At 36.2% G+C, this 24451-nt stretch overlaps 1 protein-coding gene across 1 annotated transcript in view; it reads right to left on the bottom strand.

The window, feature by feature from the left end:
• The window catches only part of ELF1 (E74 like ETS transcription factor 1), a 101302-nt gene extending 78167 nt beyond the window's left edge, over positions 1 to 23135 (bottom strand). The window contains exon 1 of the mRNA XM_006083492.3: positions 22987 to 23135. The gene's annotated coding sequence lies outside the window, so the exon portion shown is untranslated. The remainder of the gene's footprint in view (positions 1 to 22986) is intronic.
• Between the last annotated feature and the right edge of the window lie 1316 nt (positions 23136 to 24451).

The following is a 24451-nucleotide window of genomic DNA, read 5'->3' on the forward strand; positions in this document are numbered from 1 at the left end:
TTTTGAATAGATAATGGTGATATAGTTACTCAGTGAAAAAGATGTGATAGCCACGACAAATAAAAGTTTCTTAAAAGATAGAGACTGCTATCACCAACATTCAAGGAATTTTTACTTTCTTCCAGGATGATGTTTAGAGAGATGAAAGTATCTAGTTGAGCAATTAAGGCTGCATTAAACCTGATGCTTCATTAGAGGCATTTTCTGCTTTACGGCATTGCCTTACTCTTGGAAAATTTAAGAATTCAAAGTTGCCTTTGTAGATATAACAGGCACTAAGTAGATTTTAAAAAATACTTCAATATAAAGACAGCACCACAAATTGTACAACAGCACGATAAAGTTCATTTATGTTATCATTCGTTAGTAATACCTAATGTTTAACATGTGTTTTGCAATTTACAAAGCAAAACATATATACTACTTTAAGAACCACTGATGTTTTTGCAGATACAAAAAACCATGACATCCTTAAGGAGCTTAAATAAGAGATGATAGTAAGTTAGAAAATAAATATGTAGAAGAAAGTAACAGCTACCATTTACATGTGCCAGGCCCTACACCATATCTGTCATTTAATCTTCACATCAATAATATCCACCTCACTTTATATATATGAGGATATAAGGATTGAAAGAGCCAACAAAATAAGGTCGGAGACTTTGTCATGGTCATCATCATACTTCCCTATCATACACAGATGGTCCCTGATAAATATCTGCCAAAGGAATTCACAAGGTGTTCAGAGAGAGTTTGAGTACTTGTCTGACTTCAGCTCATGCTCATTCATTTATTCATCCATTCAACAAATACCCACTCAGTACCTAAAATATGCCAGACTCTAAATGCTAGGAATACAGCAGTGAACTAAACAGACCAAAATTTCTGCCTTCATGGGATTTCTAATCTAGTGATCCTAATCAGAACAGTATGTTCCCCCTCAAAATATTCTGCATTTAAAATGTGGGATTCTCAGGCAATACAGATTGTTATCTCACAACCTATGAATATAAATTTCTGCCAGTCTCCTTCCAAGTCTATCTCCCATGGTCTCTCAAACCCTGACAATTGGACACAGAAATATGACCTTTTCTACCATAGTAGAGAGTAAGAGCTGTGGGAGAAATGCTTTACCTTTCAGACATCATATAAGCACATAAGGAAAGGGGAAAGGGAAATCTGAAGGGAGGTGGGATAGATCAAGCTAAATCCAAAGGCAGATTTCCTCCAGACAATGTTGATTAACCTAGAGCAGCGGTTCTCAACCTGTGGGTCGAGACCCCTTTGGGGGTCAAACGACCCTTTCACAGGGGTCGCCTAAGACCATCGGAAAACATATAAATAATTACATATTGTTTTTGTGATTAATCACTATGCTTTAATTATGTTCAATTTGTAGCAATGAAATTGGGGGTCACCACAACATGAGGAACTGTATTAAAGGGTCGCAGCATTAGGAATTTGAGAACCACTGACCTAGAGGTACCTCAGGGCCCCTATTTCACTTTAATTTTTGTTGTTGTCGTTGTTAATACCCGGGGATATTTTTTCCATTGGTCTTTAGAGAGGTGGGGGGGGAGGAAGGGAGGGAGGGAGAGAGAGAGAAGCATCGATGTAAGAGAGACACATTGATTAGTTGTCTCCTGCACGTGTCCCCCCAGGGCTGGGATCGAATCTGCAACCCAGTTACATGCCCTTGACTGGGAATCCAACCCTCAATTCTTTGTTTCACAGCCTATGCTCTAACCCAGGGGTGGGCAAACTTTTTGACTCGAGGGCCACAATGGGTTCTTAAACTGGACCGGAGGGCCGGAACAAAAGCATGGATGGAGTGTTTGTGTGAACTAATATAAATTCAAAGTAAACATCATTACATAAAAGGGTACGGTCTTTTTTTTTTTTTTTTTTTTAGTTTTATTCATTTCAAACGGGCCAGATCTGGCCCGCGGGCCGTAGTTTGCCCATGGCTGCAACCACATTGGCCAGGGTTCCCTTTAATTTTTAATCAGACTTTGAATGAATTGAAATTTAACAACAGCAATTAAGTATATTGGGAGTTTTTAAAATCCCCTTTACAAATATAAACACTTCAAAGAAGAAGAGAAAATTCTTCCTGTATTTGCCTTTTCCTATATTGGATGGCCTTCAGAAAATCTTATCTGTGCTGTTTATATTCTTTTATTTATTTAGCAAGCACTCACTAGGGACCTGTCTACCAGATAGGAAAGAGACGGTGGCTAAGACATACATAGTCTTTCCCTATGGGCAATCACAGTCCATCACATAATACAGTAGAAGTGGATACAAAGCTTAGTCTCCCATGTTATTCAGTCATTATTTACTACCAGTGGCCCAGTGCACGAAATTCATGCTCTCGAGGTGGGGGGTGGTCCCCCAGACTGGTCTGTGCCCTGTCACAATGCGGGAGCCCCACGATCCATCACCCCAAAGAGGTAGGCCCTGCCCATCCACCTGGGGCTCCTCAATGGATTGCCCCAAAGAGGTAGGCTGGAGCAGGGGGACGCCTGCGGGCACCCGGGCTGGGCCATGGCAGAGGCCTGCAGACCCCTGGCGCAGGCGCATGGAGGCCCCTGCCACGGCCCTGCCCTTGGGCCGGGCTGCAGCAGAGGACTGTGGACCTCCACGTGCCTGCAGACCCCCAGCCGAGCCAGTGGTGGAGGGGCCTTTCCACGCGCCTGCGGACCCCTGGCCGGGGCTGTGGCGGAGAGGCCTCTCTGATGCGCTCTGCTCTGCCCCCATCCCCAACGCTTCAAGTCTCTGCCCACCCATACCTGCTGCACACGCAGCCTGCTGATCAGTAGTTACTGTGATGGCGTCCTGACCAATTTGCATATTACCCTATTATTAGTACAGATGCCCCATCTCTTAAGATTACAAACTTCTTGGGAGGAAAAGACACTTACATTTTTCTGTATGTTCATTATTATCTAACATCATTTAAGAAAATATTGAGAGTACATTGTTGAAAGTCAAATTAGGCCACGTAATCCAAGGTCATTTACTTTTGTTAATAAAAAAAATACTTACCCTGCAAATCAAGAGGTCCCCGGTTCATATCCGGGTGCCCCCTCCAAATAAAAAAAAAAATACTTACCAAAATTCTTAATTAAAATGGCAAAAAATTCGTGTTTTCAAATATCTTTTTTAGCATTTTATAGAATTTCACATGATATACTCACTTGCTAGAACCAACGAGTTCTACGCTTCACTGACTATCCTCAATTGACACATGCACATGTATTTTCTTAATCAAACAGAGAAATTCACCCACACCACCAACAAATGGCACAAAAACAGTAAGCCCACATGTAAAAGGGCACTCAAAAATCCTTATGAACTATTTTCCATATGTCTAGCCAAAATCAGGCTTCAATAAACAAAAGAATTCCTTAGTTGATTCTTTTAAAACTCCTTAAAAATGAAATTCATATAGCTTTATAATTTTTACTTCTATCTTTAAAAAGCATATTTAAATCCTTAGATTTGACTTTATTTTTCATTTGATCATTTAAATTTTATTTTTAGAAATAAGATAGTAACATCAATTTTCAGCTGGCAAAACTATTAATACATGAACTTTTTAAACATATATCTAGAATAGGCAAGTCTAAAAGTCTTCCTTGCAAAAAAATCTTGCTCTGTTGATAATAAGACTGCAATTTACAAGCCAAAAATCACTGAGGTACATAAGACTTAGAAACAAGAACAGAGAATAATATAGGGAGAAGCAAAAGGTGTTAAAGGGAATCATTCCCTCTATTCAGTGAAGAAATCAGAACTACAATAATGATCTAGACATTTTCTTCAGATTAATTTAAAGACAAAATACTTTTTGGATGCTCAGCAATCTAAGAAACTAAAGTATTCTCAGCTACATTTTTTTTCCAGTGGACCAATATATAGAGTGTCCCCAAAAAATATATATACATACTTTGAGTAACTATAAAGGTAGTGTTTATTAAAATACATTTCATTTTCAAAATTGAGCTATCAGCTGTTACAGTGTATATACATTTTGGGGGGATACCCTATAAAATCACCACTTTTAACTAGGATGGAAACACTAATAATTTCACTAAGATACTAGATTTCTATAAATAGCAAAAACAAACAGGGGAGGGCAGAAGAGATAAATCAAAATGAAATTATTTCTTACAATTAAACCATAAAGAAATACTGTAGAAAAGAGCCACATTACAGTTCTTTAATCAGCCTGTTGATTTTAAAATGAAGAAAAGAAATTTGGGTCATTTAGTCATCCAATAAGTATTTATGAAATCTACTATATGCTAGGTACTGGGTATACAAAAATAAAGTAGTTCACTGCCTAAAAAAGAAAAAATATGTAAAGAGATAACTACAGAACAATGTAAATAAATAAGTCAATCAAGTGATGAAGGAGTAGAGAGAAAGGAAGAAATACCTGTGAGAACCTGAGAAAACTTTTTGAAAAAATTACATGTGGGCCATTTCATTAGGGAGAAGTAACATCTATTTTTTTAAAAGTAGAGAGGATGTGAGGGGGAAGTAGTGGGGGCAGGAGAACATTCCAGGTAGAAGGAACAAAGGTATACTTAACAGCTTAAATCATTGAATAACGGGTGAAATAGCAATTTAATGAAAAACAAACAAACAAAAAACCCCACAAACCTTTTCTTTCTAAAAGGACACAAGATCTAGCATCAAAAGAACTGCATTCAAATCCTAGGTCTGGCCAGGTCAGTGTAGCTCAGCTGGTTGAGTGTTGTCCCATGCACCAAGAAGCCACTAGTTTGATTCCAGGTCAGGGCACAAGCCCGGAGTTGCAAACTCGACCTCCACTAGGGGATGTACAGAAGGCAGCCAATTGATGTTTCATTTCATTGATGTTTCTATCTCCCTGTCCTTTCCTCTCCTCCAAAAACTCAACAAAAACATATTTAAAAAGAGAGAGAGAGAGAAAAAAAAAGAAAATCCTAGTTCTGCCTTTACTAATTATATTTTATTGTCTAAGTCAACCCCTATGACTTCCTTTCATTACCTTAAAGTTGTACCATAAAATGCTTTAAAAGTATTAAAGAATCTTGATACACCTAAATACAAAAATAAATGCTTAGAATACTAAAATTTCAAGATCAAAATATTAGCTTATCATTTCAATTGAACATATACCATATACAAAGAGCCAATCTTTTACAGCCTATAAAAATTTCACAAAAGTAAACACATTCTGAATTATGCAAAAGTTATATTTTCTATATATAATACATCTAATTAATCTATACATTCCATAGAATACAAAATAAGCCTACAACATACCCAGAATTAACAAGTGACAAAAGTTTAATGAGACAAGCTTTATACTTAACTGGTCTCACTAATGAGAAATTAAAGCAGCAAATGTGCATCTGTGTCTCTGTTCCTTTCATCGTGGTTTAACTGACAGGAAGCAGAGAACAAGATATGGTATACAAATGTCAAGTATTTCCTGCCTTCTCTGCTACATCTTTATGTCTTGTTTTATAAATAGTCCAATAGGTTATACGAAAATGTGTCAACATATGGTGTCAGAAACATAACATACAAATGGTGAAGAGTGTTTATGAAAACAACAAATAAAAAAGGTATTTTAAAGTTGGGATCCAAGTTCATAAGGTACACAAAGACTCCAGTTTAATGAAAAAGTGTCCTTAATAGTAAGTACCTTACAAATTAAGACTTGAAAATCATAAAGATTGACTAAAAAAAAAAATCTGATGTCTGAATAATAGAATAATCCCTCAAACTAGTTCACCCAACTGGTTAGATAAGTAACACCTGACCACTCTCCCAACCCCTGCTCTTACCTCTCAAAAAAGATAAGTACCACCCCCACCTACCCACCCCCAAAAAAGCCTTTAAGCAACTGACTCAAAACAAAGCAGAACAGATAGCTTGCCTCTTTGATCTTTGGTCATTTTTACCAGGGCTTGTCAGCACTCTTCTGATGATAATTTGTATCCCCCCAAACAAACTATATCTCTACTCCTTTGCCCACTTCCCTGTGTATCCCAAACTTAACTCACATCATTTATTCATTTATGTTCAACTTTCAACTACACACAAACCAAATAAAAGTCTATTTTCAAAAGGTGAATAAGTCATGGGTAATATATAACATGGTAACTATAGTCAATAATATTGTAGTGAATATTTAAAAGTTGCTGAGAGTAAATCTTAAAAATGCTCATCACAAGAAAAAAGTTTTGTAGCTTTGTATGGTGACAGATGGTAACTAGACTTATTGTGATAATCATTTCCAGTGTATACAAATATCAAATCATTAGGTTGTACACCTGAAACTAATATAATGTTATATATCTATTATTCTTCAATAAAAAATAAAATTTACAATTTTTTATTTTAAATTTTTTTAATAAATGAATTCCACTATTAAGGCATTTTAAGTAAATTTCCAATTAATTACAACTAAAACAGAGGTGCTCATTTTTCATTATTCTAGCTGCCTCCCAAACTAATAATTTTTAAGAAATCACCTCAACTCATCACTTATACCTCATATTCCATAAAACTTGGGAACAATGCAACCACATTCTCCATCCATACTGGTCAATTCTTACCTAAGCTGTAAGTTGTAACAATTACAATTTCACCAGGTTTAGTGCAATTCCTCTCTTAATCAATATCCAAAAATGAATCAATATTTTATTGCACCTAAGCCTATGTTGAGCTTCCTGGGACCTCTCTTTTCTAAACAGAACTTAATATAAACCTAATAATCATCTTTAAGCATGGCAACATGCTCCTAAAATAAGTAACATTTCTTAAATGAATAGCTTGGAAAAGAATTTCATTTTCACCTAGTAATTTTCAATGGAAGGATCTAATTCATTCTTTTTAAGAGCGTAAAAGTTATTACTATTATTAGTACCTTCATAGCATGTCTTTAGAGTACTTCTTTCTGCTCATATTTATTACCTTAACTGTCCCAAATCTCTAGGAATAAGTGTTCCTGAATCCTGAGGAAAGTAGCCATTTTCCTTACACAGTAGCTTCCTTCCCACTGCCTCTGGTTCCGATAGTCAAATTACCCTACAGGGTGAGAAGTCTCAGAACAGTTACATTGAACCTGTGTCCAACACCATCTCAACAATCCAATATGCTAACAATGGTGTGCGATTAATGTATTCTATCAAGGGGAGATAAGTACTACATCTTCCTTTCAGTGTATTCCCAAAATTAACAGATTGTAAATTATCCTCTAACAATACACAAATTTGTCTCTGATCCATAGATCTAAAGATCAAATATAACGTTCAGCTAAGAAAGTTCACGTAAAACATTTTGAATAAAATGATTTACACAACAAATCTTCTGTTTCTAAATACAAATTGTTTCGAACTGCCTCTCAAACTAAAACACATATAACAGTAGTTACAATTAATTATTCTAATTTAATCTGAAATCTTTATATTATTTTTCTTTATGCTTTAATACATAAGTGTGTGTTTTTGCATGGTATATTTTAAACTTTATATAAATAGTATCATACTGTATATATTCTTCCAGCATACTTGAACAAGTTTCTTTAAGATGTAAATTTTTGAATAAATACAAAGGTTATTTTGGAAAGGAAGTAAACATTAAACATTCTCTAGAACTTAGTGATTAGAAAAATATTATTACTAAAGATAAGTCATGATTATTAGGCTTCTAAAAAGAGAAATATAGAAGATGCACAAAGCAGACTTCCAGTCAAGATGGCAAAGTAGATAAACACTGTGCTTACCTTCTCCCACCACAACAAAATTCTAACTAAACTACGGAACAACCATCAATGAGAACCACCTGAAGTCTAGTTAAGCAGAACTACTATAACTAAGGTTATACAGAAGAAGCCACGTGGAGACTGGTAGGAGAAGTGGAGACAATGGGAGAGCTTATCCCACACCCACAGGTAGGGGTTAAAAATTGGAAAAAATATCTCAGATGTGGAGGTCCCCCATGAGGAGTAAAGGGTCCCAGCCCCAAACCAGGATGCATAGCCCAGGTTTCCAGTGCATGAAAGAGAAGTCCCCATACTTCTGACTTAAAAACTAGCTGGGATTATGGCTGAGTGAGACTGAGGGCCACTGGAGTCCCAGGCATTCCTCTTAAAGGGCCCTCAACAGATGTACCTCCAAATGGACTCACCTGTTCTGAGCTCCAGCATTGGGGCAGCAGCTGGAAAAGCATCAGGGATATATGAGGAGGAACTGAATTGTCTGGTGTCAGAGCGAGGACTGGAGGAGCAACTTTCTCCCCAAGAGAGGTGCTGGCAGATGCCATTGTTACTTTGTTGAGCCCTTCCACCACCCAGCTGGCTCAGGCAAGTGCCAAATCAGAGTCTCTATCAACCTGGCTTATACCATTAGCCCTACCCTGGTGATTCCCTGAGACCCAGCCCCACCCAACTTGCGGGTCCACACAAGCCACTTCCAGCAACTTCTCCATACAAATGGGCAGCCCTGGCTCCTGTTGTGAACTTTCCTAAAATCTCTTAAAGGTTCACAAACCCCAAACAAGTGGTGACTAGCCTGAGCATATCTTGTACCTCCTACCTCACAGCACCAAGCATTAGTGGCAGCCTGCCTCCATTTGCAAATTAGCCTCTCCCAGGCATCTCTTAAGACCAGCACAAGCAACAACCCTTTTCAAATCAGTTATAGATCACATAAGGTGGCCCAGGCTGGGCACAAGTAGCAGCTGACCTTGGCCTATACCAGAGCTGCTCAAGAGGTCTGAGAACCAACATACCTAGTGGCCAGCTTCAGACCACACCAGAGCACCACCCAACCACCTACACAAACAACACAATCAAAGGTTAGACTTGGCAGGCACCAGAGGTTAGACTTGGCAGGCCCTGCTAAAGTAACTCCTGGTCCATGGAGTCAGATCTGCCCAATAGCTCCTCCACTATAGTCACTCAGCGTAAAGGTCAATCCCTCTCACTAAAGTGCCAACTGCAATCAAAGCTCAACTATAACTAGAGGACACACACAACCCACAAAAGGGACACACCTGGAGCACCCAGATGAGATGCCAAAGGAGACTGTGCCACTGGGCCCCACAGGACACCCACTACACAAGGTCACTTTACCAAGACCAGGAGACATAGCAGCTCTACCTAATATATAGAAACAAACACAGGGAGACAGCCAAAATGAGAAGATAAAGAAACATGACCCCCACCCCAAAAAAAGAAAGAAACATGACCCAAATGAAACAAAACAAAACTCTAAATAAAGAACTAAACAAAATAGAGACAAGCAATCTACCAGGTGCAGAGTTAGAAACACTGGTTATAAGGATGCTCAATAAACTTAGGGGAAGAGTAGATATACTCAATGATTACTTTTACAAAATTATAGAAAGCAAAAATAGAGATAGGAAACATTAAAAAAGAATCAGTCAGAAATGAAGAATACAATAACTGAAATGAAGATTTGATTAGAGGAAATCAATAGATTAGATGAAGCAGAGGACTGAATCAGCAATTTGGAAGATGAGATAGTGGAAACACCCAATTAGAAGAGCCAAATGAAAAAAGAGGATAGTTTAAGGAGCCTCTAGGACCACATCAAGCACACCAACACTTACATCATAGGGGTACAAGAAGAAGAGAGAGAGCAAAAAGTTGAAAGTCTATTTGAAGAAATAATGACTGAAAACTTCCCTAACCTAGTGAAGGAAATAGACCTACAGGTGCAGGAAGTGCAGAAAGTCCCAACAAGATGAACCTAAAGAGGTACACACCAAGGCACATCATAATTAAAATGCTAAAGGTTAAAGACAAGAGAGAGTCTTAAAAGCAGCAAGAGAAAACCAGTTAACTACAAGGGAGCTACCGTAAGCCTGTCACTGATTTCTCAACAGAAACTTTGAGGCCAAAGGGATTGGCAAGAAATATTCAAAGTGATGAAAAGCAAGGACCTACAACCAAGATTACTCTACCCAGCAAAGCTATCATTTAGAATTGGAGTACAAAAAAGAGCTTCCCAGACAAGAAAAAGCTAAGGGATAAAGGAATTCATCACCATCAAACCAATATTACAAGAAATGTTAAAGGGATCTCTTTAAGAAGGAGAAAAGTAACGACCAAAAATATGAATAAAATGGCAATAACTATATACCTATAAATAATTACATGTAAATGAATTTAAATGTCCCAATCAAAAGACTTAGGGTGGCTGAATGGATAAAACAAGACTTGTATACTGCTTAAAGACATTCACTTCTGATCTAAAGACACACAGACTGAAAGTAAAGGGACGAAAAAAAGATATTTCATGCAAATGAAATGAAAAAAAGAAAGCTGGGGTACCAATACTTATATCAGACAGAATAGACTTTAAAAGAAAGGTATTACAAGAGACAAAGAAGGACCCACCAATTTCACTTTTGGGTATTTATTCTAAGAATTCTAAAATACTAATTCAAAAAGATATATGCATCCATATGTTCATTTCAGCATCATTTACAATAGCCAAGATATGAAAGCAACTTAAGTGTCCATCAATAGGTGAACGGATAATGAAGAGATGGTACATATGTTATACAATGGAATATTAACTCAGACATAAAAAGGAATGAAATCTTGCCTTCTGCAAACAACATGGATTGACCTACAGGATATTATGCCAAGTGAAATAAGTCAGAAAAAGACAAATACTATGTAATTTCACCTATGTGTGGATTCTAAAATAAACGAACAACAAAATGGGGAAAAACTCATAGATAACACAGAACATTTTAATGGTTGTCAGATGGGAGGGAGTTTGGGGGGCACGGGTGAAAAGAGGAAAGGGATTAAGATGTGCAATTGCCAGTTATAAAAACAGTCACAGGGATGCAAAGTACACATAGGAAATATAATCAATAACATTGTAATAACTATGTATGGTGTCAGGTGGATACTAAACTTATCAGGGTGATCATTTTATAAGATATAAAAATGTCTAGTCACTATGTTGTACACTTGAAACTAATATATGTCAACTGTAATTAAAATTGAAAAAAATTTAAATAACATGCACAAAGCACCCTATGTTCAATGATGCCTCTCACAAAAAAATTTTCTGACTTTCTGCAAAAGATAGTTCACTTTAGAGATGCCATATTACTATAAAGCACATAAAAATTATTGAAACCAAGGCCAATTCCTTTTACTGTGATCATTAAACTTCAAAGTTATTGCACAGAAAGCCCATAGACTGGAAGAGGCCAGTAACTGCCTTCTTCCGCCTGCTAATTTCCCATTTCTTAATCACAAAGTCACCAACTATATGGAAATACTGAGGCTCAAAATGGCACTTTCACTTTCTTTGAGAAATGTTGCTTTTCTCATTAGATAGGCACCAAAAATAGAAAAATACTATATAATAGCTTACATGTAACATAAACTTTAATAAAATTATATTCTATCACATAATTCTGCGTAAGTGCCATCATTTATTTAACCAATTCCTATTTTTGGACATTTGGATTATTTCCAATGTTGCACTATTATAGTGTAACATTGTAATCCTCTCACAATGTGATCCTCGGACCCACAGAGGCTCCAGAAACTCTTTCAGGGAATTTATGAGTTTAAAACTATTTTCATAGTAATACTAAGGTATTATTTGCCTTTTTTTTTTTTTTACCATGTTGGTATTTCCACTGATGGTGCAGAAGCAAAGGCTTTTGCCTTTGTATGAATTGAAGCTGTGTCACCAAACCACACTAGTCATTGTATTACCACTAGGTGATCACATTTTTAAAAAAGTAGTTTCACTTTTTTTTTGTTAAATCTCAACCATTAAGTACACCTTTTAATATTCTTATAAAATGGAAAGTACAGTATACATAAAGTATTTCTGTCAAATACTAAAACAGAATCGTTGTCTTGAGGGAAAGCACTAATACTATTATTGTTAATCCCACTTCTAGGAATATATCCCAAGAATTGTGAGCTAAATTAGCTGCTTTTTTCATGAAATACAATTTTTACTTGAAAAAAACAACCAAAAACTACTGATTGAGAATTGCATATTTGGCAGATATTTTCTCAAAAATACAGTGCGCCTATCAATTCAAGGATAACAATTAACAGTATCTCTGACCAATGATAAAATGTAAGCTTTCAACTAAAAAGCAGAATTTTGGAAAACTTGTGTCCACTACTTTGAGCTTGTCAGCTTTCCAATATTTAAAAGATTTCTGATAAGACTGGTGTGATATTTAAAAAATGTGATTTTTTAAAATGTCTAAAAATTCTAAAATGTCCATGGGTTATATTTCTAAATATAAAAATTCTTTAGAAGTATAGGCTATTATTTATTAAACTAGAGGCCTGGTGCACAAATTCATGCACCAGTGGAGTCCCTTGGCCTGGCCCTTGGGATTGGGCCGAAACTGGCTCTCCGACATCCCCCAGGGGGTCCCAGATTGTGAGAGGGTGCAGGCCAGGCCAAGGGACCCCACTGGTGCACAATCAGAGCTGGGAAGGGATGCAAGAGGTTGGCCAGCCAGGGAGGGACCACAGGAGGGCTCCAGGGCATGTCTGGCCAGTCTTGCTCAGTCCCAATCGGCCGGACCCTAGCAGCAAGCTAACGTACCAGTCGGAGCATCTGCCCCCTGGTGGTCAGTGCACATCATAGTGAGTGGCTGAGCAGCCTTAACATATCATTAGCATATTACGCTTTGATTGGGTGAACTGACGACTGGACACTTAGCATATTAGGCTTTTATTATATAGAATACCCTTTAAGGGATCCTCTCTCAGAAGAATAGAATATTGAAAATTCTCTGGGTTACATTTTTTTCCTTGATAAAATAAAGCTATTAAAAATAAATTCTATTATGCTTTCCTCATCTCAGTCGATCACATAGAGCACTTTGAAGACCACTATCTGTCATTTTTCCAATATTTATGTACATTAGATATATTTAAAAATAGAAGTGAATTATTACAGTACGTATATGTAATTTGAGTAAAGTTTCTATATTTTGTTTACTGCTATATTCTTCAGCTTCAATAATAATGTCTAGCAGACAATAAATAATTGCTAGATGAATCAATAAAAATATGATAAGAAATATAGGAAACCCCCAGACTATATTGACTTACAAGAATTCAACTATAAAATCCTATGACTTGTACTTTCATTTGTTCTTCTTTATCTCTGCCACTAGTTATACATACATTGTGGGAAGTATTTCAAAAAAGAGAGGCAAGAAATGATTATGAAAGCAAAAATCTGGATTAAGATCCATGATTTCACTTCTTATAACAATTTTCACAATTACATTATTAAATTTTGGAAACCTTACATAAAGATTCCACATCAAGCTCAAATGGCATGGTTCAGTGGTTGAGCATCGACCTATAAACCAAGAGGTCATGGTTTGATTCCTGATCAGGGCACATAGTATTACTATGTGTTGCAGGCTCCATCCCCAGTGTGGGGTGTGCAGGAGACAGCCAATCAATGATTCTCTCACATTATTGATGTTTCTCTCTCTCTCCCCCTTCCTTCCTCTCTGATATCAATAAAAATGTATTTTTTAAAAGATTCCACATCAAATTTATAACAAAAAAAATTAAAAACCCTTAAAAGTTCAAGAAGGCATGGGAGAACATATTTGCCAATGTTATATCCCATAAGGGCCCAATCTCCAAAATTTACAGGGAGCTCATACATCTTAACAAAAGGAAGATAAACAATCCAATCACAAAATGAGCAAAGGACATAAACAGACACTTTTTGAAAGAGAAAATACAGAAGGCCAAGAGACATATGAAAACATGCTCAAAGTCACTAATCATCCGAGAGATGCAAATCAAAACAACAATCAGGTACCATCTCACACCTGTCAGAATGGCTATCATCAACAAATCAACAAACGACAAGTACTGCCAAGGATGTGGAGAAAAAGAAATCCTCTTGCACTGCTGGTGGGAATGCAAACTGGTGCAGCCACTGTGGAAAACAATATTGAGTTTCCTCAAAAAATTAAAAATGGAACTCCCATTTGACCCAATAATCCCACTTCTAGGAATATATCCAAGAAATCAGAAACACCAATCAGAAAGGACATATGCACCCCTATGTTCATAGCCGCACAATTTACAATAGCTAAGATTTGGAAACAGCCTAAGTACCCATCAGCAGATGAATGGATTAAAAAACTGTGGTACATCTACACAATGGAATACTACGCTGCTGTAAAAAAGAAAGAACTCTTACCATTCGCAACAGCATGGTTGGACATGGAGAGCATTATGCTAAGTGAAATAAGCCAGTTAGAGAAAGATAAATATCACATGATCTCACTCATTTGTGGAATATAATGAACAACATAAACTGAAAACAAAATAGATCCAGAGATAGAGAAGCATTGAACAGACCATCAAACTTCAGAGGGGAGGCATGGGAGGGTGTGTATGTGTGTGGGGGCGGGGGGGGGAGGGGTAATAGATCACCCAAAGGACTTGTGTGCATGCATATAAACATAACCAATGGATACAGACACTAGGGGAGTGAGGGCATGTACTGGCGGGTGGGCATGACCAGGGAGAGGTCAATGGGGGGGAAAAGGAGACATATGTAATACTATATGTAATATTTAAACAATAAAGAATTTAAAAGAAAAAATAAACTTTCAGCTAGAATCAGAAATGTTAAGCTATGATTTTAAAAATGCTTCTCACTTTGCTCTCACTATAATGTTTTTAACACAAAAAGATATTTTATACTGTTAACCAATAAAATATTTAGAAACATTTTTTTTAATTCAGGAAGAAATTGCTTTGGTTATAGTAAGAATCTTAAGGAAAACAAGATGAAACACTGATTATGTCAATAAATTCGGTTAGATGCAGAAGTCTAATTTGGGGAATTAGCTACTTAAAGTTTATCAGTGACAATATATTGTTTCATAAATTTTTTGTTCTAAAATGTGTTTTTAAATATTTGAATGTGGGATGATTCTAAAGACTAAATTATTTCTAGCAAACTATAGCTCCAACTTGTTAATGGATCTCAACTGGACGTTATCCATCAGAAGGATGCCTAAGAGCCATCTTGTTAGTTATATGGGACAGACACACGATTTTACATAACTTAGTTCTGAATCTAATTAATCACATTCACTGAAATACGCAGTTAACATTTTTTACTGATATAGAGTTTATTTACCATTTTTCAAATCAATTTCATCAAATTAAACATTTCTGTTATTTATTATGTGAAACAATTATTTTATTTCTAAGCAAAATTTATTATGAAATACTTCAACTGAAGAGAAAGAATACATTCTCATACCCATCACCCAGCTTTACATTAATATTTTACCATATTTTGTCTCAGATTCTTAAGGGGAAAAAAAAGTCATATATAGTTAAAGCCTCCTATGTATCCCTCTACAATCTCATTTATCCCTCCTATATTCTAAAAATGATGTTGCCCCTGTCTGTCCACCTTTACTACATATGTATCAATAAGAATATTATTTTATGTACATTATTTGGACTATATGTATCTATTTTATTTTTTAAAATTTTTATTCAAATTATGTTTGAAATAATTGAATCATAGTTAACAAATGACAGACACTCAACTGTTTAGTAGTCAAATACACTGAGTGGCCAGATTATTATGACCACCTGACGTTTGTAGGCAAATTAGCTATAATTTCGTGCTGAAGTTTCTAGAGGGCCAGACCATTATAAATAGGGAAGCAGGTTGTTTACCTTGACAGAAGTAATTTTTTTCTGAAGATATGGGTAAACAACGCGATTTAACAGCCTTTGAACGTGGGAGATTATATATATATATGCAACTTAATGTGAAATGTATCAACTACTCATCTATTTAGGGTTCTGAAGGGTTTTACTCCCCTCCCCAGGGTACTAGAACACAGTAAAATGCTGAATGGGTAAAAAGTCAATAGTAGGCATTTTGTTCCTAGGAAAGATAATGAAAAACTCTGAATCATCATAAACTACCTATTTTCTCCATACTCTTTGTAAACTCTTCACATACTTCAATGTGATGACACTGCCCTAGAGAACTCTTGCACATAAGTTGCAGCAACCAAGTGCAAGAATGTTCCCAAACTGGAAACAATCTAATGTCATCAACAAGAGACAATGAATACACTCTGGTATAGGCAGACAATGGAACATAGCACTGCAATTAAAATTAAAATAAGTCCCACAGAATTGAACGAAAGAAACAAGTTACTACAGAATATATATGGTGTGATTCCACTAACAAAGTTCAAAGGGGTAAAACTATAATGAATTGTCCCATTATAATACTAAGCATCCACTTAATATTTTGATATAAAAATAAGATGCATATAAACTAACAATTAAGCCAACACCTCATTTTTATAGTTTTACTACAAATTTTTTTAGTTTCACTGTTATAGGATTATTTTCTTTTTTTTTTATATTTTATTGATTTTTCACAGAGAGGAAGGGAGAGAGATAGATAGTCAGAAACATCGATCAGCTGCCTCCTGCACATCTCCCACTGGGGATGTGCTCGCAACCCAGGTACATGCCCTTGACCGGAATCGAACCTGGGACCTTTCAGTCTGCAGGCCGACGCTCTATCCACCGAGCCAAACCGGTTTCGGCGATATAGGACTATTTTCTAAAATACAGAAAATAACCAAATTTCTTTCATTTAGATTTTTTATATTGTACCATACAACTTTGCACAACCACAATGACCACTATATGACAGAGCATCCATCACATAGATAATGAACTTTACATGGCTTTACATCATGTAAGGTCATACTCGTTCCTGCTACCTTGAAGAATTTCTAATATATAGAGTAGAAGACAAGGCAAGGATAGATCCAAGAAAACAAAAATTTTATAAAATAAAAGAAGTTATCTAAGAAGTGGCTGCCTCTAGGCAGCAAGACCGAGAATAGGAAGGGGTAGAGGAGAAAAGCCACTTTCCCTTACAGGCTCTTCTATTAGATTTTAAACAATGTACATATATCACTTCATAAATATACTAGAGGCCCACTGCACGGATTCGTGCACCAGTGGGGTCCCACAGCCTGGCCTGAGGGGATCAGGCCGAAACTGGCTCTCCGACATCCCCCGAGGGGTCCCAGATTGCAAGAGGGCGCAGGCCAGGCCAAGGGACCCCACCAGTGCATGACCGGGAGGGACCATGGGAGGGCTCCAGGGCATGTCTGGCCCGTCTCGCTCAGTCCCGATCGGCCAGACCCCAGCAGCTAGCTAACCTACCAGTCAAAGCATCTGCCCCCTGGTGGTCAGTGCGTATCATAGCAACTGGTCAAACGGTCGAATGGTCAGACACTTAGCATATTAGGCTTTTATTATATAGGATATTTACATTTATATTTTATTGATTTCAGGGAGGAAGGGAAAGGGGGAGAAAGTGAGAGAAACATCAATGATGAGAGAGAGTCATCATCAGCTGACTCCTGCACTTCCCACACTGGGGGTCGAGCCCAAAAGCCTGGCATATGCCCTGCCTGGGAATTGAACTGTGACCTCCTGGTTCATAGGGCGACACTCAGCCAGGCAAAATTTTTAACATAAAAATTATTAAATCAATCTTCATACAAACTCCAAGAAGCATTTATATTGTTTATAGCTCCTTTTTTTTATGCTAGCAATTAAACTCAGGCTACAAAATAAAGAGTTAAGAAAGAGATAATACCATACTGCTCAGCAATTAAATGAAAGGGAAATTCTAAATTCCTATAAGGGGAAGAGAATGAAAGTGAAAAAGAAAGTTTAGGACAGTTTTCTGATTATGAGGATGGCTTTAATTCAGATATTTATAACTGGAAGAAAGGAAATCAAAATGGTTCTACACAAAAATTTGCACAACCAAAGCTCAGCTGTATAGTTTCTCCCTCTCTGACAACAAAGCAAAGAGTGGGATCTCTAGACATTTGTAGTATAGATCAACAGTCATTTTTACTATAGTACACAGACTACTAAACAAGACACAAAGGTAGAGATGACACAAAATATTTTTCTCTTTAGATTTCCCATACTAATGGGAGAAAAAGATTGCACCAATAGCCCAAAACTGCTCTAATTATTTGAATTGTCTCAGTGGTATTACTAATTTAACTTCCAAGCAAAAGAGCAAAATACAATTTGCTGGTGGAAATACAATTGATGAAAAAAATTATTTTCAGACTATTCAACTGATGGGACTCTTCTTCCCACTCCTACAGGAGTCTGTGAATACCTATGTCCCATTAGATGGGATGTAATATAAGGCCAATCTACAAATATGCAATCTGTGATATAGTTAAATGTCCAGAGAAACCTAAATAATGTTATCCAAGTATCACATGGGGGAAAATATTACTCCCTCCCTGACTCAAACAATTACAAATAATAATAGTGTATTTCCCTGGAGAGAAGGTTTTCAAAGACTGTAAATGCTATCATAAATCAGGAAGGGAATTTTTTCCCCTAGAACCCCAAAGATAAGGGAACAGAGAGAGACACCATACAACACCAAATAGAATTAAAAAACAACAAACTAACATTGGCAGAGTGATGGTTCACTAAGATGGAGAGCAGGTCAATTACACTGGAAAATAAAAATAACTAGTTTCATTCTATATTGTGGTCAATATGGCAGCCGGTTGGAGAGCAGGAGAGCAAAGGCAGAATTACAGAAGAGGAAAGAAGGAAAGCCACAAAGTTGAAAGACACAGCCAGCATAAAATGGAATAGAGAAAGAGATAACAGGTAGGGAAAGGAGGTTAAATAAGTCCTAATATGGGATGACCAACTACTGCAGTCACTTTTCTTACTTACTAGGGGCTGTGGGCTTCAAAATATAGGGGTGGGCAAAAGTAGGTCTTCAGTTGTTCGTATGGAAAAATATATAACACAAGAATAAACTCTTATGCAAATTCAAAACTATAAACCAACTTTTGCCCACTCCTGCATTATTGCTTAAAACTTCAAATATTACAATGCTAAATAATGGATTAATCGCTCTTCCTAAACCTGTAAACTCTTTTTCTGAAAGTGTGACCTGTATAACAATCATCTATGGTACTTAAAAATGCAGATTGATAAGCCAAATTCTAGGCCTAATGAATCAGATGTCTTGAGTTGAGGCCAGCTGATTGTTACACCAAAGGTTGAAAATTACCACTTTAAAAATGTTTAATACCAGGTAGGTGTTTTTACTTTGAATGGGTACAATGTGCAGACACCAGACAGAGATTAAGCTGAGCTGAGGGTAGCATGCCTTTTAAAATTTGCCATCCTTAAATTTAGCAGGACCTGCCTGAGTAGCCAATGGTTTAATGCAGCAAAATAACATTTTGCCTATTCATATGTGCTTGTCAAAGGTTGAAAAAGACAGAGAAATAGAAGAAAACATCTCTGATCCCAAGAGCTTATATTCTTTTACAGATACTCTTCTTAACCTCGGTAAATGCTCTTTTCTTCAACACTAATAATTCCTAAAGATCCATATACTTTACTGACATTTTTTTATTTTTTGTTAGTCCTCACCCAAGAATAGTTTTTCCATTGTTTTTTATTTTATTTTTTAAAATATAATATATTTTATTGATTTTTTACAGAGAGGAAAGGAGAGAGATAGAGAGTTAGAAACATCGATGAGAGAGTGCATCCTGCACTCCACCCACTGGGGACCAAGCCCGCAACCCGGGCATGAGCTCTGACCAGGAATCAAACCAAGACCTCCTGATTCAATGGGTCAACGCTCAAACACTGAGCCACACGGGCTGGGCTCCACTGCTTTTTAGAGAGAGAGGGAGGGAGGGAGGGAGGAAAGGGTGTAAGAGAGAGACAGAGAAACATCAATGTGAGAGGAACATTGATTGGTTGCCTTTTGCACACACCCAGACCAGGACCAAAGACAGAACCTGTAACCCAGGTATGTGTATGCCTTGACGGGGAATCGAACCTGAGACCTTTGGGTGGCAGGCCAACACTCTATCCACTGAGCAACACTGGCCAGGGCTTTCCTGGCTATTTTAAGTCTCAACCACCTTTCATCTCTAGGCAGTCTGAATCTGAGTTTAACTTTTCAGTGGTTTGGCTCCATTCTTCACCTATTTTACGAAGCCCTGTTTTCTCAGTAAGTATCTAAGTTTGTTAGGATCAAGCTCATGTTTTCTAGCCTTTTTTTACCCTGTTTGTTGCTTAAAACAATGATGACCACCTTGTGGAGAATCTAATATTGAATTGGGTTAGGAGTCTTGGAAATTTAGGAGATTCGACAGTTATATGCAAAGTAATCTAAAAAATCCAAATTCTAAACATAATGGTAAATCAGAAGTAAATTTTAACAACCCCAACAAAACACATTAAAAAGTTAATAAACAAAGATTTTGTATTCCCCAGAAGATTCTAAAAGTGCCTGGTATGTAAGCTCTCAAAGGAGGAGAAAAGATATGATAAATGGAATGAGATTACTAATTATGGGAAAGTTAAATTCCAGTATTGTTAGAGTTTAGAAACCTCTAGATTTTGTAAACTCATATGAAAAGTTTTATGTATAAACACTCCTCCTATACACACACTTTAATAGAACAAGGCATCAAATTAAACAGTATTTGCCCTCCTAAAATTAAAGCAGAAATAAACCTGTCTTTGTAACTAGAAGTTCAAAGTAAATTCCCAACTTCTTATATTTTCACCTCCCATAGGCCGATCTTAAGTAAGCAATGTCACAAAACAATGCTCCATGAAAAAATTCTAATAGTGAAAAAAAAGTTTGCAGAAATTAAACAAATGTATCATCTCTCTGAAAAAGAAAACTAGCTTGAACACATTTTCAAAATCATTGGTTAATTTATTTGGTTGCTTATCACCAAGCAATTTAATTAAGGCTTTATTTAGTCTTAAGGAACTACAGACCATTTCAAACAAAGCATCACTTGTTGGAGTGGACTAGCGTGAGCAGCTCTGGGTTAGCACAGCACAACCTTGAGCAAGTCACAGGACCTCTTTGGGCCTGTTTCTTCAGTTATAAAAGTGACGCAGTTGGACGATCTTCAGCCTTTTTTAGTGCTAAAGTTGTGTAAATTGGTAATTCTAAGTTTAATTCTGATGACTCAGTTTAAACTTATATTCAACCTTATGAAAGGAAATAGTGGGTAGGGGACTACCTAATAAGTTTTAATGGCCTGTCCTTGCGTTCATACTTCCTTTTCCCTCCCTTCTCCTTGAAGCCGCATCTCAGCCTTCTTTACATAATAAGAAACTGAAATAAATGAACAGTATCTATCTTGTCTAAGTTGCACCAGCATCTTAATTTTAAGAAACTAAATTCTTCTACTTTTCTTTAATAAATAAAATCTTAAATATTTGCTTATTTGTGTGCCCCTTGATTTTTCTCTTATGGGTCACTGACTTTTAAAAATGAAAAAAAAAATTTCTTAAGGCAAAAAAGTTTCATTAGATTTTTCACACAAATCAGACAAGAAGTAAATACAGCCTTGGCTAATATGCAAACAAAGATGACATCAAATGGCTAAGAATAAAATGTCGGCAGTGCCTTTCTTATAGGACCACAAAATTGATCTGTTAATATCAACAATCCTTTTAAAAGATTACGAAGTAATAATTGACTGCCATTCTATCTTCCCTTTCATCTGACAGGCCTTCAAGCACTTAGAAAGTTCATAACAGCAAACTCCCAAAGAGCTAGCTAAACATAATCACAGTCGAAAATAATAAACTTGGCAAGTTTTATTTCCAAGAACTTTATTCATAATCATTGCATATTCCAACTTTACTTCCAAATTTTAGTTTCACAAATAACTTTAGTAACTAAAATACTACTATATCCAGCTTCTCAGAGTACCTAGAACTTCAAGACATACCAGAATGTACATTTGCCAAAATCTCATAAATTTCAATAATGATAAATACTTCAGGAAAAGATGACAATCTTTTCTTTTATGAAGGATATTAATTTTGTGTATTTTCATATTTACATTTTTTCCATTGAGAAGTATTTATATTTTATCTTTTTTATCACCATTTGTCCCCCATACCGTCCACCTCCACCCACTCCCTTCCTCTCCTCCCCAAACACTGTTGTCCCTGTCCATGAGTTCTTTCTCTCTCTCCCTTTTTTTTTTCTTATTAAAATACAAACCAAGCAAATGTTAAGAACAGAAGGAAGACCAATACTTTTTAAACAAATTGAAATACTGTGTTTTCATAGAAGCTAGTTAGGCTTTTAAGGCTGTTACTCCGAACAAGTTTCCAGTATGAATTTTAATACTTTATTATTTTTTTTCTAATAGTAAATGAATCATTCTAGTCTTTGTTCCTTTTTATTTGAGTCACTTTTACTTGTTAACTAAATGGCCATTCATATTACTTAAACTTCTATTTTGTTTTCAAAAGTAAATGTTTTAGAATCATTTCATTAACTTAAGAAGAAGAAAAGAAAAGGATTGAACAGTCAAGGAGCAACATCTACAACAGTTGTCCCAAAAGTTCCCCTTAACTAAATGCCAAAACAAAACCATTGTTCTTAATTTTTTTTCTTAACACCCATATCACACATAAGTACAGTTTCTTGAATTGTAACTTATTGCTACCCTCAAAATACAATTAAATTTTTAAATATTAAAATCTGACCTAGTATGCTTTGTGATCTAAAAAAAAAGAAAAGAAAAATCTCCTTTATTCTCAAGTCATGCCGAGGGGGAAAAATCACACAAAATATAAAGAAAGCTTTACCAGAAACGCTCTATAACTTTCCAGAATTTGAATGCTTGTTTCCCCCTAGTAGTTAAGTGTAATCAGGCATGTGACTGACTGACTACATTTTTTCAGTGTTAAAGAACACACTCAGTCATGTTCTTCGACAGGTAAGAACCACCCTCTGTTTACCAGCTCAGAAAACAGCCAGAAGCAAACACCCAAAAACATAACGTTACCTTCAAATATTCTCATTATCTTTAGATACTGTCCTTTGGGCTTGAAAATAAAAAGCAATCCGGCAAGTTTTATGCTGTTAAAATGGCTCCTGTAGATTGGGGAAGTGGTGTCTGTGCTTCAGCTTATGAGTCATACATGAAACTAAGTGTTTCTAAGGGAGGCACGCCCATGTTGCTGTGGACCCAATTATTCTGCTAGGTCAAACATGCAAATCTACAGGTAAAAACGGGGGAGAGGTATAAAAAAAAGGAGCAAGATAGAGCAAAGGAGCAAGATCTACCTTGATTAAACCATTACTCAGCTCATGCTAATCACCATAATTTAAAATTTACAATAAAATACAACCAGAATCTACAAGGAGGCAAAGTTAAAAAACATCATGTTATTTTAAAAAAGAAAATCTCAATTTTAAAAGTAATTTTAATATATCAAGTAAAAAAATGATGAACAAAAAAAAAGGCATAGGAAGAAACGAAAGGGAGATAGCAAACTCTGGCTTTTAATGTAACAATGAACTGGTGAGTCTAACCTGGCTATTCATTAACCCTTATATAAAAGGGGTGTATTACTATGTAATCTGAAAAAGCTAGCAAACTGCAATATCAGATGTAGCTTTATAAGTTCACTAAACAGATAATATCCACTAGAAAATTCAAAGTTCAGTGGAAAAATAAGTGGGACTTAATCTGGTTTATACAAAATAAATAAATAAATAACAAGTGCAGGGTTAGAAAGGAATTGAAGTTCAATATAACAAAATGATTTTAAACTGCAAACTTGATAAAACCCTATTTTAAATAAATTATCAATGCAATCATAGTTCATAACTCTACTGCTTCCAAGAGATAGTTTTCTTTACCTTTCAAACAAAATTCTCCACAAACAAAAGTGTACCATCTGCCAAGCACCCTGCTGTACCACACATGTCTAGCTTGAGGGTACCAGCAAAAGATGTGGCTAGAGAAGTTTTGCTCTCCAAGCCACCATACAGCTGACAAGGTGCACAAGCTGAAACATTACTACAATTACTTACCCTGTGCCCTGGGTGAACATTTATTAATTTATTCTAAGAACTTAAATTGATCAAAATGACTTGAAAGCTAATGCTTTCCAAAAGTGCTTTAAATGACAAAGTCCAAGTCACTAGCTAGCCTTCATCCTAATATTTTACAAAAAGTAAATGGGATTTGGCAAGGTGCTCTCCCCTTTAGTTAATTAGTTGGAAGTGATTATTCTGCTTTACTACAGGCACAGCTAAGAGCTGTCACTGACTTAGACAGGAACTTTACAAACTGCTACGAAACATGACAATGAACATCTTGCTGACTATTAAGTACCTATTTATTCCATTCTGAACACTGCTTGATTTGCTTATCTTTTATTAAAATAATCCCCATAGTTAAATAACTTAATAATAAAATTATGCTAGAGAGAAAAAATTTTTTCTATTGTCAAATGTCATAT

Source organism: Myotis lucifugus, unplaced genomic scaffold, assembly GCF_000147115.1.
Source record: "Myotis lucifugus unplaced genomic scaffold, Myoluc2.0 scaffold_7, whole genome shotgun sequence".
Taxonomy (NCBI): domain Eukaryota; kingdom Metazoa; phylum Chordata; class Mammalia; order Chiroptera; family Vespertilionidae; genus Myotis; species Myotis lucifugus.